The sequence below is a fragment of the Mesocricetus auratus genome, unplaced genomic scaffold (genome assembly GCF_017639785.1).
Source record: "Mesocricetus auratus isolate SY011 unplaced genomic scaffold, BCM_Maur_2.0 Super-Scaffold_100003, whole genome shotgun sequence".
Lineage (NCBI taxonomy): Eukaryota > Metazoa > Chordata > Mammalia > Rodentia > Cricetidae > Mesocricetus > Mesocricetus auratus.
In genome coordinates this window covers 110766639-110786945 of record NW_024429188.1, presented here as the reverse complement: position 1 = coordinate 110786945, position 20307 = coordinate 110766639, and positions in this window count along the sequence as shown.

Below are 20307 nucleotides of genomic sequence, written 5' to 3'. Positions count from 1 at the left end.
CTAAGAGACCATGGATGCTAGCCCAGACTACTATACCCGGCAAAGCTCTCAATTACTATAGACAGAGAAAACAAGATATTCCATGACAAAACAAGATTCAAGCAATATGTGTCCGCTAACACAGCCCTACAGAAAATTTTGGAAGGAAAACTCCAACCCAAGGAAGCTAACTACAACCAGAAAAACATAAGCATTAGAGAATCCCTCTCTACCAACAGCCAAAAGAACAAAGGGGTGAAATTCCACACATAATTCCACCAACAACAACCATCGCAAATTGAAGAAGGATGAGCAATCAATGGTCATTAATATCCCTCAATATTAATGGCCTTAACTCACTCATAAAAAGACACAGACTAGCAGAATGGATTCGAAGACAGAACCCGTCCTTCTGCTGCATACAAGAAACACACCTCACCCTCAAAGACAGACATTACCTGAGAGTTAAAGGTTGGGAAAAATTTTTCAATCAAATGGACCCAAGAAACAATCAGGGGTAGCAATCCTAATATCTAACAAACTAGACTTTAAAATAAAATCAATCAAAAGAGATTAAGGAGGTCATTACATACTCATCACAGGTGAAACCCACCAAGATGAAGTGTCTATCCTGAACATCTATGCCACAAATACAAAGGCATCCACATTCGTTAAAGAAACATCCCACACAGTTATAGTGGGAGATTTCAACACACCACTCTCACCACTAGACAGGAATACCAAACAGAAACTCAACAAAGAAGCAAAAGGTCTAATAGAAGTAATGACCCAACTGAGATTAACATATATCTATAGAACATTTCATCTATATAAAACAGAATATATCTTTTTCTCACCACCACATGGAACCTTCTCAAGAATCGACCACATACTTGGCAACATATCAAACCTCAGCAGCTACAAAAAAATTGGAATAACTCCATGCATCTTATCAGACCACCATGCTTTAAAATTAGAATTCAACAACAACACAAATTGCAGAAAACCTACAAACTCATGGAAATTGAATAATGCTCAACTGCACCATCCCTGGGTCAAAGAGGAAATAAAAAAAAGAAATTAAAGACTTCCTCGAATTCAATGAGCATGAAGACACAACATACCCAAACCTAAGGGACACTTTGAAAGAAGTGCTACGGGGGAAGTTCATAGCACTAAGTGCTCACATGAAGAAACAGGAGAACAGTTATACCAGAGAATTAACATCACAGCTGAAAGCTCTAGAACACAAAGAAGCACACTCCCCCAGGAGGAGTAGACGCCAGGAAATAATCAAATTGAGGGCTGAAATCAATAAAGTAGAAACCAGGAAAACAATACAAAGAATCAATGCAACGAAGAGTTGGTTCTTTGAGAAAATCAACAAGATAGACAAACCTTTGTCCAAATTTACCAAACAGCAGAGAGTGAACACGCAAATCAACAAAATTAGAAATGAAAAGGGGGACATAACAACAGACTCTGAGGAAATCCAGAGAATCATTAGGTCATACTTTGAAAACCTGTACTCCACAAAATTCGAAAATTTAAAGGAAATGGATGACTTCCTGGACAGCTATCAATTGCCAAAACTAAATCAAGAACAGATAAGCAATTTAAATAGACCTATAACCCCTATGGAAATAGAAGCTGTCATCAAAAGTCTCCCAACCAAAAAAAAGCCCAGGTCCAGATGGCCTCAGTGCAGAATTCTACCAGAAATTCAAAGAACAGCTTATACCAATTCTTCTCAAAGTGTTCCAAACAATAGAAGCAGAAGGGTCTTTGCCAAACTCTTTCTATGGGGCTTCAATAACCTTGATCCCCAAGCCACACAAAGATAAAACTAAGAAAGAGAACTTCAGACCAATATCCCTCGTGAACCTTGATGCAAAAATACTCAATAAAATACTGGCAAATAAGATCTGAGAACACATCAAAACAATCATTCACCACGATGAAGTAGGTTTCATCCCAGGGATGCAGGGATGGTTCAACATACGAAAATCCATCAACGTAATCCACCATATAAACAAGCTGAAAAACAAAAATCGCATGATCATCTCACTAGATGCTGAAAAAGCCTTTGACAAAATCCAACACCCCTTCATGATAAAGGTCTTGGAGAGATCTGGGATAACAGGGACATACTTAAACATAATAAAAGCTATATACAGTAAACCAACAGCCAACATCAAACTAAATGGACAGAAACTCAACGCAATTCCTCTAAAATCAGGAACAAAACAAGGCTGTCCACTCTCTCCATACCTTTTCAACATGGTACTTGAAGTTCTAGCTATTGCCATACGACAACAAAGGGGGATCAAGGGGATACAAATTGGGAAGGAAGAGGTCAAACTTTCACTGTTTGCAGACGATATGATAGTTTACATCAATGACCCAAAGAACTCTACCAGGGAACTCTTACAGCTGATTAACACCTTCAGCAAAGTGGCAGGCTACAAGATCAACTCAAGAAAATCAGTAGCCCTACTATATACAGATGATAAAAGGGCTGAAAGAGAAATCAGAGAAACATCACCCTTTAAAATTGCCACAAACAACATAAAATACCTTGTGGTAACGCTAACAAAACAAGTGAAAGACCTGTATCGTAAGAACTTTGAATCTTTAAAGAAAGAAATTAAAGAAGCCCTCAGAAAATGGAAAGATCTCCCATGCTCTTGGATAGGTAGGATCAATGTAGTAAAAATGGCAATCCTGCCAAAAGCAATCTACAGAGTCAATGCAATCCCCATTAAAATCCCAGCACAATTCTTCACAGACCTTGAAAGAACAATAATCAATTTTGTATGGAAAAACAAAAGACCCAGGATAGCCAAAACAACCCTGTTCAACAAGGCAATGTCCACAGGCATCACCATCCCTGACCTCAAGCTCTATTATAGAGCTATAGTCCTGAAAACAGCTTGGTATTGGCACAAAAATAGACAGGTATACCAATGGAATCGAATTGAAAATCCGGGTATTAACCCACACACGTCAGAACATCTGATCTTTGACAAAGAAGCTAAAAATATGCAATGGAATAAAGAAAGCATCTTCAACAAATGGTGCTGGCATAATTGGAGATTGGCATGTAGAAGAATGCGGATCGATCCATGTTTTTCGCCATGCACAAAACTTAAGTCCAAATGGATCAAAGACCTCAACATAAATCCAGCCACACTGAACCTCTTAGAAGAGAAAGTGGGTGGTACCCTTGAACGAATTGGTACAGGAGACAGCTTCCTGAACATAACACCAGTAGCACAGACAGTGAGATCAACAATTAATAAATGGGACCTACTGAAACTGAGAAGCTTCTGTACGGCAAAGGACACAGTCAGCAAGACAAAAAGGCAGCCCACAGAATGGGAAAAAATATTCACTAATCCCACATCTGACAGAGGGTTGATCTCCAAAATTTACAAAGAACTCAAGAAGCAAGTCTCCAAAACACCAAAGGACCCTATTAAAAAGTGGGCTGCAGAACTAAATAGAGTTTTCAATAGAGGTGTCTAAAATGGCTGATAGGCCCTTGAGAAAGTGCTCAACATCCTTAGCCATCCGGGAAATGCAAATCAAAACAACTCTGAGATACCATCTCACTCCTGTCAGAATGGCTAAAATCAAAAACACCAATGACAATTTATGCTGGAGAGGATGTGGTGAAAGGGGGACACTCCTCCATTGCTGGTGGGAGTGCCAACTGGTTCAGCCACTTTGGAAATCAGTATGGAGATTCCTCAGAAAAATGGGAATAAACCTACCACAAGACCCAGCAACTCCACTCTTAGGCATATATCGAAAAGATGCCCATTCATACAACAAAGATTTCTGTTCCACTATGTTCATAGCAGCTTTATTTGTCATAGCCAGAACTTGGAAGCAACCTAGATGTCCCTCACCCGAAGAGTGGATAGAGAAAATGTGGTACATCTACACAATGGAGTACTATTCAGCAGAAAAAAATAATGGAATCATGAGATTCGCAGGCAAATGGATGACACTAGAAGAAACCATCCTGAGTGAGGTAACCCAGTCACAAAAAGAGAAACATGGCATGTACTCTCTCATATATGGATTTTAGACATAGATCTGGGGAGTGCCAGCCTACAGTCCTATGGCCAGAGAGTCTGGGAAACAGAAACTTTATTTAGTGGCTGATCGAAGAAGAGGCAGACTCCCTTGGTTAAGTACTGAGCTGAACTCAAGAAAGCCAGTAACAGAGAGGGAGGACTGATGATCAAAGGGATTACGACTGGCCTGGTTTAACCCCCAGAAACAGCTGACCAGACAAAGGCTAACTCTTGAATCCCAGGCATCAGCCTGGGAATCCAGCATGGGACTGATCAAGACCCCCTGAATCTGGGTGTCAGTGAGGAGGACTAGGGAATCTATTGAGCCTTGGGCAGCAGATCAGTACCCATCCCAAGTATACACACGGACTTTGGACTCCCATAGAACAATGTGAGATGCACTCTCACCCTGAACTCTTGGGGAAGGGTCTAGGCCCTGCCCTATATGAAATGACAGACTATGGACACCCCCATGGAGGGCCTCACCCTCCCTGGGGCAATGAGGGGGGTAACGGGGTGGGGTTGGGGAGAGGGCACGGGAGGAGGGGAGGGAATGGGAGAGGGACCTGGAACTGACTTGTGAAGCAACCTCGTTTCTTATCTAAATTTAAACTGGAAAATAAAATTTTAAAAAATGGTAAAAAAATATACAAAAAAACTTTTTAATTAATGTGAAATTTATAGAGTCAAGGGAAAATACCTAACATTTTTAGGTCATTTTTACCTCATCAAATTAGGGAGGGGACGTGAACACCATTAAACTGCTACTTGTGTTTTTAGTTGGGAACAACAGTATAACCAATGAAAAGTAGATAGGAAAAGAGTATTTAGATATTTATTTTAATTGGATGCAGCATCCTAGCTCACATACACCAGTAACCGTTGAGTAATAACTACTATAAGAAAAGTTGACTCAGTGTGACTCGAGATCATATTTGAAATCATTATATTGTTTAAGGGATGTTATGTTGAGATTATCATTTTAATCAAATATAAAAGCCAACTTAAGATGCCATACTGAGTGTATGTAAACATATTTGCAGATACGTGTATACTTACTGGAGATGTAAAATATATTTCCTGGTAGCAATTAGGGTTATGAAAAATGGAAATGGTACAGTTAGATAAACTCAAAGGATCAGCATGTATCAAAATTGATGTTGCTCAGTTATTTGTGTGCAGAAAATAAAACTTTTATTACAAAACAATTCGGAAATCTAAGTCAGGCTAGTGGGGGAAGCCCCTTGGGAAAGTTTCTCTTAATAAATTTCCTCCACTCAATTGCTTTCTTTCCTTCTTTGTTTTATTCCTATTCCATTCTTTAATGGGTTCTTTCTGTGTTTGATACTATATAATCAGGACTGCTCTCTTGCTCTCAGAAATCCTCCTGTTCCAGTCTTCTGTGTAGCTACTCTGAATTTCGTCTACTTGTATCTTATATAACATCTATCCTAAGAACCTAAACATCTCTCCTTAAAAGTATTATAATTTGACATATTTTCTGAGCCAGCAGAGAGGAGTTCATATCTCAGAGAGCCTTTGAAAAAGGAATCAAGAGCTAAGGTGAAGTTCCAACTACACCAAAACCTTATGGATACCACAGAATCTAACTCCGCCTGTTGTTTCAGCTCAAGAAACATCTGAAAGGGCTGGGAAGATGAGTCACATCCCCATTACATACATTTGTATTTAGTGCAACTCAGTAGGTACTGGGTCAGAGTTGACTCAGTTCATCAGTGAAAAAGCTTGTTCAGTTTCAAGAGTTAACAGGAAGATTCTGAGGGAGACTGAACTGTTTTACCATTATAAAATATAAGTAAGGAACTCTGCTTAGTTTTTAACCTTCTTTCATCGCCAGGAGAACTTTAAACAAGGACCTTGAACATAGTGATTAATAAATATGTCCTTTGCCATGTGCAGCAGTTGAGGTTGAGTTTCAGTTAGAGACAAATGCATGGACTCACAGGCCCAGCCAGTAGACACAGTAAAGACCTCTAACCCTAGATGAATGGTATGTCCCACAGACACATCCCCTCCTTAGAACTCCAGGCATAGCTATCAAAGTATTTCCCTCCTCAGGCATATGTGGAATCTTACCATTTTGGAAATCAGAGAATGTACTTACTATCACAACACCCTCACAAGACAAAGTCAATTGATAATCTCCCATGGAACAAGTAGGGTGTTGTGGGATCCTGCCTAGGTCCTGGAACTGTGCCAACCCAAATGAACATATAGGACATTATATTAATTATGAAGCTGTTGGCCATTTTCTTGGTTTCTTATTGGCTAGCTCTGGCTTGATTATTAAATCCATAACTACTAATATATATATTTTATAAGAACTTATCTTTTTGAGGACACACTCCTGAGTGCCTGTTGCTCCCGGGAGATTACATGGCATGAATCACTTCACTACATTTCCCAGAATCCTCCTAGACTCCTAGACCCACCTATCTTGCTTCCCTATGGGCCAACAGTGCTTTATTTATATATACACAGAAGGATTTCCCCATCAGTAGTAGATGGTCATTAGATGAACATTTGAGATTGCAGTCATTCTTTTTCTCATATGTCATGTTTTCTACCTCAATTTTTTATGAGTATTCCCTATCTTCCTATGATCTCTGGCGGCACTATAGTATATATAATTGTTAAAAGTTTAACCGGCAGAGGTAGTGATATCATTGTCTATGAATCTTTTTAGGAGTTTGTCACCCATACTAATATGGTAGAAGTTTAGGGCACAGATAAAAATGTGAAGACTATCATACAACGAAGCCAAGTTAGTAAAAGACTGGACCTTTCATCAGGCTACCTGCACAGGGCATATGTAAACAGCATACATGTTCCAGACCAAGGAAGTTTAGAGATTTGGGAAGCTGTGAATCTTGCCATTATTTTTCTCTTAATTTTAAGTTGTGTTTCATAGGGACAAGGACCAGATTCTTATGTAGATTTTATGGTTGGGAGAAAATCCTAGTAATGCAAATTGCTCTTAGCAAATTACTTTTTTGGTTATGACCAAACTCAAAAGGAATAAGTAGCTACAACAATTGGGGAAGGTAACTTGCTTTCTTTTCGTTTCTAGTGCAACCAAATTCATTGAAAGATCTAAATTTATACTATAGACATCATTAATAAAGATACCCCAAGAAATGAGATCAGGTGAAATGAAGCTCAGAAACCCCTAGGGTAATACTTTTTATTTATTGTCTGTAAGAGCAAGAGACTCTGCTATAAAGTAAGTAGGTTACATTGGAGGTAATTGGGCTGACTATAAGCAAGAATGAAAATTTGATGGGGTGAAATGAGATAGTGCTTTGGTTGGATGAGTGGCTAAACAAGGAGGAAGAGCCCATCTTTGACTCAAATATATGAACTTTGTGTTGAATCCAGTTAGTGACGAATATCTACATGTTAGAAAATGTATTGCTCTTGCATGGAAATTTACTGAGTTTTATTAGTAAAGCAACATCCCTATCCTTTGGAATTGGCATCCAATGTCCTACTACCATATATTATCTGAGATATCCTGAGTTACAGAACAAATTCTCTTCCAAGGGTCATAAGTTGTAGATCTAAAGAAGGCTCAAAACATTTATTACAAGCTAAGTTCATCTCGAGCAAGAAAAGAGCTGCAAAAAGCCAAAATAGTATTCAGGTTTTTCAGTATTAACAGTGATAGTACCAGCAAAATGTTGCAGAAAACAGCAGACAAGCTAAGGATCAGAAAAATTATCAAAGGAGGTATTTCTTCCTTACTGATGAAGGAGACCAAAGGAAAAGTTGAACAAAAGGTTCTGGCAAGGGTTTTCTTATGGATAAAGTGAGATATTGAAAAGAACTGGAAATGTTGGTGGAAAAGGCTCAGATGATGTATAAAAAAGGCTGCTGTCTCAGATAAATCCACTTAGGGATTAGATGCTGAGGTTAGGAATGAAAATATGAGAAGAGAAATGCCTTTCTTCTGTCCATGAAACTTGGACTACAGCATTCTGTGAAGGCTGTAGTATATTGTTCTAAACAAATTTGCATGGTATCCTGCCTAAGGAATGGTATGAAATGTCATTTAGGGTCCTATCTAGGAGCTAGACTTCTCAGTATTCAGTGAGGATCCTATACATGCTCCATACTGAGTCATGTGCTTGTTTAACAACACACATTCCTATGGTTTTGCAAAGGAGATTTCCAGAGCTGTTTTGCTGATTTAGAACCTAAGGTGCAGAGCATTTGGCTATTTGCCAAAGATCACATAGCCAGTAAATGACAGAGCTGAAGACAGACCTTTCATCTGAACTCACTTAGAGCCCATGGTCATCACACACCTCCTAACCTCAGGCCAATGTCATAATTCATTCCTTCTTCAGTAGTTCAGAATGTGCATCATGCAGCAAACAGATGGATCTTGCAACAGAATACTGAAAGTACCAAAGAGTTAGGATTATGATGAGAAGGATATATTTGTGGGGAAGTTGTCTTGACTGTCAGAACATAAGTCTACTTATTCCAGTTTCAGTATTCATTAAAAGCTGAATCTCTCCAGCTTTCTACTTTCCCATGTTGCAACACCTTTGCCTGACTTTACTCCTTTGCCTTTTGTTTGCATGTGGGACCTGAACATCTAGCTATTCAGCTCTTCACTAGTGCCTTCTCTGTAGATGGTTTCTTGTTTCTAGAACAGCCTATAATTATGAGGTAATTTCATGAGATATCTGCTTTGAAACAGGGCAGTGAATCCATATACAGACAAATGAGCCTACTTCGGTAGTTAACAAGTGTTAGAAAAGAAAAAAAACATAGAGCTCCCTATGCAACCAATCAGCTTCTTAAACTCAGAACTCACCACTGAAGATAAAATTAGGTCTTTTGTGGAAATTCTAGCTCTAATTTAGAAGAAAAAGCATTTAATCATTATTCCACTACATCTGGTATGTATACATGCCCCACTGGCAAATTTGCTCTTTATTTAATGGTGCCTGCATAGGTGTTCTTGAAAACTCAAATGTGGAAAATGTAGCCCATTCCACAATTTAAACTGTAAACATAAAAGGAAAGGGGAGAATTCTCAAGCCATGAGATTCTTCAGTTTATAGCAAAGGTTGGTGAAGGAAAGCACTGCTAAGTCACAAGGGTGACATGTTCTGTTAACACTTGTGGGAAATTTTGTTAATTGGTGCACAGGGTATGAATAGTATGTGTTAGATACAGTGAATATTGCTGAAATTTTTATTTCAAAAGTAGCAATCACATAGTAGGAACTTCCTGAGGCCAAATTTCAAACCAAAGCTATCCATTCCTGAAACTTTTGTAAGAAATGAGTAATTTATTATATAAAGTTATGTGACTTGCTTTATTTTGACCTTCTACTGTGTGGTAGCTTATGGGAAAGAATAATTTTTCTTCAGCAGCCTGCAGCCCTTCCCTTAGCCCTCCTATTTCTAGGTGCTATAGTTGAAGCTGGGAATTTCTGTATCCTACATGCTTGGAAGCAAACATGATGACCTCATATCATTCTGAAGAGCTACAGGATGAAAGCATCCTTTATCCATCAGCCATCAAGAGATCCTGTCTGTAGCCTCCAAATATATATGCAGAAAACTGAACATTTGGTTTGTCATCCAGTTAATTTCACATTTTGACTGTTACATCATTTAGATGATATATGCATTGAATAATATATAGTAGCTTTTTATGTTATAAGGAGTATTTAAGTATTTTAATTGAAAATGCAGCAGTGCATGCATTCTTAATGCAAAATGCTCTAAAATATGAATAAGCCACACAGTTTTTCCCTGTCTAAAGCCCTTCTAACATCCATCCCCCAACACACATAGCTAACTACAATCAATATTTTGGTGTGAATTATTCTAAGGCTTATTCTATGCTTTTCCAGAGATAAATATAGCACAAAAATGTTATGGGCTTGGCAAGAGACCTGGCACTGGGGAAATTTCCAAGATCCACAAGGATGAACCCTAACTGAGAATCTAAGCTATAGTGGAGAGGGTACTTTAAATCCCCTTCCCTTATCATGAGATTGATGACTACTTTAAATGCCATCATTTAGCCTTCATCTAGTAGCTGATGGAAGCAGAAGCAGAGTGTTGAGCCAAACTTCTTGAGTCCAGTTCTAGAGAGGGAGGAGTGGTGAGCAAAGGGGTCAAGACCATTCTGGAGAAATCCACAGAAACAGCTGACCTAAGCAAGTGGGAACTCACAGACTCCACACTGACAGCTGGAGAACCTGCATGAGCCTGAACTAGGCTCCTTGAACATATATGTCAGTTGGGGGGGAGAATCTTGGGCAGTCTGTGGGATATCTGGCAGTGGAACCAGTATTTATCCCTAGTGCACCAATGGGCTTGGGAGTCCACTCCCTATGGAGGGATACTCTCTCAGCCTAGATATACACGGGGAAGAGCCTAGGTCCTGCCCCAAATAATGGGACAAACTTTGATGATCCCCCATGGAAGGACTCATCCTCCCTGAGGAGAGGATGGGGAGTGGAGTGGGGAGATTATGGGGGTAATGGAAGGATGAGATGTAGAGGGAACTGGGATTGGTATGTAAAATAAGATTGTTTTTAATTTAAATACATATTAATTAAAATTTGAGTCAGTATTACAATGGGAAAAAAGCATGTAAGAAAACCTTACATGAATCCTAGAAGTTAATTTATCATTTATGATCAGTAAAAGTAGAAAATTATAAAATTAAGAAGAGACACTTTGGGGCTCTTCAATAATGTGGATTATGAACATTCATTAAAATTCAATAATGGTTGATTTTAGTCCCATTGTTAGCATTTTACACATGTTAGAGTGAGATAAACATATTGGTCAACCAAACTATACTTAAAGTCATCTGGAATCCATTAAAAATTTTAAGAGTTCTCTAGAACATTTTTTGCTACAACTGATAAAATGAAAATGCATATGCATAAAATTCAAGTTTTAAACATATTTAGCATATTTTGGTTTATCAGATTTATGTCATAAATGCATTTTTGTTCCTCTTGGTTGGAGATGTGATAAATTTCATATTTATATTCAATATTTACATGAACTCAGTTATTTTGGAGATATTAAAAGTCATTAGGCAAGGGTTTAAAATGCATAAATATTAAATACCTTTATAAAAGTTAACAGAGTTCATGTTAGAAATTTTGAGTATTCCAGCATAACTGATGAGAATGACATACCAAAGAGAATTATAAATTATGTGTGCACAAAACCAATAATGTGTGTAAGCAAATAAACATTTAAAAGTAAATTTTAAAACAAGTGATTAGTAATGACTCAAATTTGTTTTCAATTTGCTCCATAAATTGCTATTTCTACATACTGTAAATTTTATGCTGCAAAGTATATGTATTCTAACAGTTATATTAATATATATGCATATATATATTTATGTATATAGATAGGGGACTATCAAAGAAAGATAAAAACAAAGAGGTCTATAAAGTGCAGAGGAGAAGGTATATTCTTTTGTGTTCGAGTGAAATGTTCTGTAAATATATACGATGTCCATTTGGTTTATGATTTCAGTTAGCTTCAGCATTTATGTGTTTAGTTTTTGTCTGGATGACCTGTCTATTAACAGACAAGAGTAGGTTAAAGTGATATATTATTTATGATTTATTAAAACTTGACTGGGGATTCAGAAAAGCAAAGTCATCCTCAAGCTATCGATATCAGACAATGGTGATATACACCTTTCATCTTAGCAGCCAGAAGCAAGGAGGTAGTGTTGCATACCTTTAGGACTCAGGATAAAGAGGTAGATGAATCTCTCTGAGTTCAAGGCCACCCAGGGATACTTGGGATTGAATCAGGTTAAAAGAGTAACAGAGCTTAGCTGTGGATCTCTACTTCTGCTTCCATCAGCTACTTGGTGAAGGATCTAGGATGGCATGTAAGGTAGTCGACAATCTCATTATAGGGAAAGGGCATTTAAGGTAGCCTCTTCACTATTGCTTAGTTCCTTAGTTGAGGTCATCCTTGTGGATCTGTGGACATTTCCCTAGTGCCAGATTTCTCTTTAAACCTATAATGGCTCCCTTAATTAGGGTATCTCTTTTCTCACTCTCCTCTATTCTTTTCCCCAACTCAATCTTCCTGATCCTTCATGTTTTCTTCCCTCTCCTTTTCTCCCTTCCTCTTTGTCCTACCGACACCCCTCCTCCCATGCTCCCAATTTGCTCAGATCTTGTTCCTTTCTTCTTTTCTGGGGGACAATGTATGTCTCTCTTAGGGTCCTCCTTTTTCTCCCAGCTTCTCTGGAGGTGTGGATTGTAGGCTGATAATCCTTTGCTGTGTCTAATATCCATATATGAGTGAGTACATACCATGTTTGTCTTTCTGTGCCTGGGTTACCTCACTCAGGATAGTTTCTTCTAGTTCTATCCATTTGCCTGCAAATTCCAAGTCTTCGTTGTTGTTTTTTGTTTTTCTGCTGAGTAGTATGCCATTGTGTAAACGTGCCACATTTTCTTTAACTGAGGGTTACCTAGGTTGCTTCCAGATTCTGGCTATTAAAAATAATGCTGTTATGAACATGGTTGAACAGATGTCATTGTGGTATGATTGTGCATCATTTGGGTATGCCTAAGACTGGAATTGCTGGATATTAAGGTAGATTGATTCCCATTTTCCTGAGGAACTGCCATACTGATTTCCAAAGTCGCTGAACAAGTTTGTACTCCCACAAGCAATGGAGGAGTGTTCTCCTTTCTCCATATCCTCTCCAGCATAAACTGTCATTGGTGGTTTTGATTTTAGCCATTCTGACAGGTATAAGAGCCAAACTCCTGGAATCCAGTTGTAGAGAGTGAGGAGTGATGAGCAAAGCGGTAAGGACCATGCTGGGGAAACCCACAAAAACAGCTGGCCTGAGCAAATGAGAGCTCAGGGACACCAATCTGATACCTGGGGAGCCAGCATAGGACCAAGCCAGGCCCCCTGAATGTGGGTTTCAGTTAGGAGGCCTGGGCAATCTGTGGGACCTCTGGTGGTGGAACCAGTATTTTATCCCTAGTGCCAGAATGGACTTTGGGAGTCCATTCCCTATGGAGGGATATTCTCTATCAGCCTAGATACGTGAGTGAGGGCCTAGGCCTGTCCCAAATGATGTGGCAGAACTTTGAGCATCCCTCATAGAAGGCCTCACCCTCCCTGGGGAGTGGATGGGTGTGTGATGGGGGTTTGGTGGGAGGCATGGGAGGGTGGGGGGAGTGAGAACTGGGATTGATATGTAAAATAATATCGCTTCTAATTTAAATAAAAAATTCTTGAAAAAACAAATAAAATAGTAACAGATGATACACCTTTAATCTCAGCACTAGAGGGTTATAAAAGAAAGAAGCAGGATCTTCAGGATTCAGTATGAGACATTCATTCTTTCTCTAGCCACACTGAGGAGATGAAGCAGTCTGAGACTTGGTTAAGAGCTTGTGCCTGGATCAACCCTTTCAGCCTGAGCTAGAGGTGAAAACTAGTAACTAGCTCCTTTTGCCTTCTGATATTCAATTTGAATTTTTATCCCCAATATCTATCTCTGAGTCATTTATTTTTTCTGTTACAAGTGGGGTATTGAAGTCTCCCAATATTGGTATGTGAGGATCAATATGTAATGTAATATGCAGTTGCATTTCTTTTATGAGCTTCGATGCCTTTGTGTTTGGTGCTTAAATGTTTACAATTGCGATGCCCTCTTGGTGGATTTTTTAGTTGATGAGTATATTGTAACCTTCCCTATCTCTTTGGCTTAATTTTCATTTGACTTCTATTTTATCAGATACTAAAATAGCTATAATATTAACTATCCTAAGCTTAGATAGCTCAATTGAAGTCTTGACACTCATTTATCCAATGCCCATTTAACACTTGCACTTGGATGTCTGTTAATATGCAAATATGATCTCTTCTTTTCCCATTAATATATTTCTTCAATAGACATTCTCGTCTTAATTAGTGATAGCTCTATACATGGAATTTTCAAGGACAAATATTTTTTACAGCATCAGTTAGTCCAATTGTTCTCCCATTTCGTATGTCCTCCATGTCAGAAAGATGTAAAGTAAATAACATTTTTATAAAAAGAAAACAAAATTAAATGATCTAATTTTGTATTATAAAAAGTCTAAAAAATAGTAATCTGTAATCAAAGTAGTGAAAATTTATGATTAAAACTAAAAACACTAAAAAAAGTTGAAGGCATGAATCAAATTTACTCACGTTTATATACCATTAATCATGTTTCTGAAAAGTATCTAAAACTTCCACATCACCAAAAAGTATCTAAAACTTCAATAGCAAAATTTTAAGATATTGCACAGCAGTTAGAAATATTGGCTACTTTTCCAGAGGATCTGAGTTCAATTGCCAGCACTGAAATGGCAGTTCATAACTGTCTGTAATTTCAATTCCATGGGATCCAACAACCTCACAGACACACACATTTAAGCAAAACACCAATGTGCATAAAAACACCAATAAATATGTTTAAAGTGTTGAATTTGCTTTTTGCAGATATAAAAAACTAAATTAAATATAATATTAAAATTTATAGATAACTACAAGAAATCCCCCAAACCAAAACAGTCTCGAAAACAAAAGATGGAATTGGCATTGCACTAGCTGATTACAAACTATAAACCAAATCAACATAATATGAAAATAGATGCATAGAACAGAATAGAATACAGAGATGAGAAATAAGTTTAGCCATCTACAGTCAACTGATTGTTTTCACTGACACCAAAAGCACAAAACACACACAGTAAGCAGTGTTAGAACAATTAGATATACACATATAAAAGAATGAAATAAAACTCATATCACCCCGTAAACACAAAAGGTGTTATATAGTTAAAATTATGATCTGAAATTCAAAAATCACTAGAAGAAAATATAGAATACCTTAACTTTTTATTATAAAATATTTGGGCTTGAACCCCAAAGCATAGACAACATAAGCTAAAACTGACAACTGAATTTATATCAAACTAGAACATTCTAGACAATCATGGAAACAACCAGTAGAATGAAGATAAGGAATAAAGTGTTCAAAATAAGTGGAAACTACAATTAAATATTAAGAAATAAAGCTATTTTGAAGAAAATCAGATGAAGGATGTGAACAGACAAATGAATCACCATAAATTATGAAAGAGAGAAGAAGAATGTGTTTGGTTATTTCTTGCCATAGATGTGGCAAAAGTGGCCAATACATACAAAATTTTTAAAAGTCAAGTAAGAGATGATTGTGCTTAGTTTGAAAAGGCTTGTTGAGCAAAGCAGAAGGGATTTTCCAAGTCTTCTTCCTCCCTGTTTTAGTTTTTATCTCTTTTTTATTATTATTTTAATTTTAAATAGCTTGTTTCACATGCCAATCCCAGTTTCCTCTCCCTCCCCTCCTCCAGCACCCCCCCAACATCCCACCCAGCCTCCCACACTATGGCCACTTCATTCCACATAGGGGATATCTAGAGTCTGGCATTTCACTCAGGGCAGGGTACAGGCACTCCCCTAAGAGTCCAGGCTGAGAGAGCATCCCTCTTTGTGTTATGGACACACGATGTCTGTTTGCATGCCAGGGATAAACACTGATCCACTGCCCAGGGCCCCATAGGTTGCCCAGGCTGCCTCAATGACACTCACACTCAGGGGTTCTGGATCAGTCCCATGCTGGGCTCCCCGCTGTCGGTCTGGGGTCAAAGAACTCTCCCCTGTTCAGATCAGCTGTCTCTGCTGGTTCTGCCAGCCCATTCTTTGCCAATTTGCTCATCGCTCCTCTCTCTCTGTCACTGGGTCCCATGGGTTCAGCTCAGCATTTAATTGAGGATGTTTGCCTCTGCTTCCATCAGTCACTGGATGAAGGTTCTAGGATGGCAATAGACATCAAGTTCATTATCAGAAATGGGCATTCGAGGTGGTCTCTCCACTATTGCATAGTTTGCCAATTGGTGTCATCCCTTTAGATCACTAGAGGTCACACTGGTGCCTGATCTGTCTTCTAACCAATGATCCCTCTTCCCCCTATTCTACTCTCCAATCAACTTTCCTGTTCCCCCATGACTTACTCTCTCTTCCTCTTCTCCCCTCTCTTATTCCCAGCTCCAACTCCTTCCCACCCCTTGCCGTGTTATCAATCTGTTCAGAAGATCTTGCCTCATTCCTCTTCTCTGGGATACCATGCATATCTCTCTTAGGTTCTTTCCTGTTTCCCAGACTCTGTCAGTGGAAGTGGACACTGGTACTATCCTGATCCATGTCTAAAATCCATATATAAGTGAGTACATACCATGTTTGTCTTTTTGTGACTGGGTTCCCTCACTCAGCATGGTTTCTTCTAGTGCCATTCACTTACCTGCGGATTTCAAGATTCCATTTTTTTTTCTGTTGAGTAATACTCCATTGTGTAAATGTACCACATTTTCTCTATCCACTCTTCAGTTGAGGGGCATCTAGGTTGCTTCCAGGTTCTGGATATTAGAAATAATGCTGCTATGAAAACAGTGGAGCAGATGTCCTTGTTGTATGAATTTGCCTCTTTTGGATATATGCCTAAGAGTGGAATTGCTGGATCTTGTGGTAGACTGATTCCCATTTTCCTGAGGAATCTCCATACTGATTTCCAAAGTGGCTGTACAAGTTGGCACTCCCACCAGCAGTGGAGAAGTGTTCCCCTCTCTCCACATCCTCTCTAGCATAAATTGTCTTTGGTGCCTTTGTTTCATTGATTCTTCTCAATGTTTTCCTGGTTTCTACTTGATTGATTTCAGCCCTCAATTTGATTATTTCCTGGCGCCTGCTCCTCCTGGGTGAGTTTTCTTCTTTTTCTTCTAGAACATTCAGCTGTGCTATTAATTCTCTAGTGTGACTGTTCTCTAGTTTCTTTATGTGGGCACTTAGTGCTATAAACTTTCCTCTCAGCACTGCTTTCAGAGTGTCCCATAAGTTTGGGTATGTTGTGTCTTCATTCTCATTGAATTCCAGGAAGTCTTTAATTTCTTTTTTTATTTCTCCCTTTACCCAGGGGTGTGCATTGTTCAATTTCTATGAGTTCGTAGGGTTTCTGCGATTTGTGTTATTGTTGAATAGTAATTTTAATGCATGGTGGTCTGATAAGATACAGGGGTTTATTCCAATTTTTTGTGTCTGTGTAGATTTTCTATGTTTCCTATTATGTGGTCAATTTTAGATAAGGTTCCATGTGGCGCAAAGAAGAAGGTATATCCCTTTGTGTTTGGGTGGAATGTTCTATAGATGTCTGTTAAAACCAGTTGGGTCATAACTTCTATTAGTTCTTTTGTTTCTTTGTTAAGTTTCTGTCTGGAGGTCCTGTCTAGTGGTGAGAGCAGAGTGTTGAAGTCTCCTACTATTAGTGTGTGAGATTTTATGTGCAATTTGAACTTTAGTAATGTTTCTTTCACGAATGTAGGTACTTTTTGGTTTGCGGCATGCATGTTTAAAATTGAGACTTCATCTTTATGGACTTTTCCTTTGATGAATATGAACGGTCCTTCTTCATCTCTTTTGATTGATTTTAATTTGAAGTCTAGTTTGTTAGATATTAGGATTGCTACACCCACTTGTTTCTTGGGTCTGTTTGATTGGAAAATCTTTTCCCAACCCTTTACTCTGAGGTAACATCTGTCTTCGATGTTGAGATGTGTTTCTTGTATGCAGCAGAAGGATGGGTTCTGACTTCGTATCCAGTCTGTGCCTTTTATAGGCAAGTTGAGACCGTTGACATTGAGGGATATTAATGACCATTGATCGATGTTTCTTGTTTGTGCTTGATTTATTGGTAATGGAGTTATTGTGTGAAGGTTCTCCTCCCTTTTTCTTTTGGTGTTTGGTAAAGTGTGATTATCTATTGCCTGTGTCTTTGTGAGTGTAGTTATCTTCTTTGGTTCTAGGTTTTCCTTCTAGCACTTTCTGTAGAGCTGGATTCATGGATACGTATTGTTTAAATCTGGCTTTGTCATGGAATATTTTGTTTTCTCCATCTATGGTAATTGAAAGCTTTGCTGGATATAGTAGTCTGGGCTGACATCCTTGTTCCCTTAGCGTTTGTAGGACATCTGTCCAGGATATTCTGGCTTTCATAGTTTCTACTGAGCAGTCAGGTATAATTCAGATAGGTCTGCTTATATGTTACTTTGCCTTTTTCTTTAGCTGCTCTTAATATTTCCTCTTTATTCTATAGGTTTGATGCTTTGATTATTATATGGCGAGGTAACTTCTTTTTATGGTCCACCCTATTTGGTGTTCTGTATGATTCTTGTATTTTCATAGGCATATCCTTCTTTAGGTTAGGGAAGTTTTCTTCTATGATTTTGTTGAATATGTTTTCTGTACATTTGAGTTGTATTTCTTTGCCTTCTTCTATACCTATTATTCTCAGGTTTGGCTTCTTCACGGTGTCCCATATTTCCTGGATTTTTTGTGTTAGGGAATTTTTGGTTTTGAGATTTTCTTTGGTTGACAACTGTGTGGGCGTGTCTTCTGGATCCTGTTATAGTTTTTAAATAAATGACTAAATAAAAAAGGCTTATCCCTAGCTAGATGCTTTGTGAGAGGAGATTCTATTGTGTGGATACTAATATTTAAGTCATTGATGAATTCACATTAAAATTAGTTATTATTAGGTGAGGAAGGGTTACAGGAAACACATCCCCAAGGAAATGTATTTGAGAGATAAATCTCATCCTCAGATCCTTTCTCTCTGCTTTGGCTGGTGTAGAATATCCTTGTATATGCTGTGAATATGTGTTGCTTTTATTGGTTGATGAATAAAACTGTTTTGGCCAATGACCAGGCAGAATAGAACTAGGCAGAAAATCCAAACAAAGATACAGAGACAAAGAAGGCAAAGTCATGGATCCATGGATGTCATGTAGTGGCTGAAGGTACAAGATGCCAGAACATTACTGGTTAAGCCATAAGGTGATATGCAGACTAGTAAATATGAGTTAATTTAATTGTGAGGGCTCAGTAAAATACTTGAGTCATCGGACAATTATAATAAATATTAAGACGTTGAGTGGTTATTTAGGAACTGGCAGACAGGAGAGAAACCTCCATTTATAATTGGTCCCTTCTTGTTTCCTCCTGTCTTTGCCTGTTGTCATGAAGTGAGAACTTTATCTTTTCTAGTCATTTTTATCATGATGATTCTGACTAGCAACAAGCTGAAAAGCAATGGAGCAAGCTTAATTTGAATGACAGCATGATAACCATGAGAAAAAGTAAATCTTTTGCCCTTATAACGATTGTTGAAAGTACTGTGTCACACAATACAGCATTCTTAAGAGCTCAGCACACAGAAGGTATCTCTTGATTAAGAAAAAAAATAATAAGTTCAAACCCTATACTTCAAGCAGGATACCAGGTTCCCTGCATGCAAGTCCAGTGCTGGACAAAGCACCTCGACCCTTACTTCCTGTTTATGTACTGAACCTCTTATCACTGAACCTTTGGACACTTAATATATGGCAACAAGGCTATTGCTGCTAACATCCCTTATTCTACCTCTGGCAGTGAAGAAGGTTAAAGGACTCCACCTTCTTGGGAAGGTTAAAGGACTCCATCTTCATAGAAAAATGTCAGGCCTATCTTGATGAGAATAAGTAACCCAGGAGAAAGTGAAGTCCCTTCATACAGGCCTCTGGAGAAGTTTAATATTGTGTGTACCTGTGGGACAGGACTGAGTTTCAGCCACATCCACTCTAGTCTTAGAATATATTTGGCTATTCTAAGCTTCTATCTTTTGGAGAAGTGCATAACTGTGAATGTCAGATGTGACCCAACTTATTACTAGTTTTTATTTACAAAGGACTAGTTTCATAATCTATCCACATGAACAGCACAGCTATTGTCAGACCAGTGTTAATATCAGGACTCTAGAACTTCTCTAGCACCAGGCAAGGAGGAGCATCTCAACAGGATAAATTTTATTATTCTTTTATGCCCTTTATCACTACATAGCAAGCCTGACATTCAGTATATACCTGAGACAAAATGAAACCCATTATTTTATGCAAATAGCAAAAGCTAATAAATATAGCATTGTGCTGGCATAAAATCAGACACAAGGCTAATAGAACATAATAGATACAGTTTGAGCAACAAACTCTGTAGTACTATTTGCACAGTTCAGTGATTATAGATAATGATAATGTACTCTTATTTTTCATAGTGCAAAATTAAATTATTTTGAAAGTTTTCAC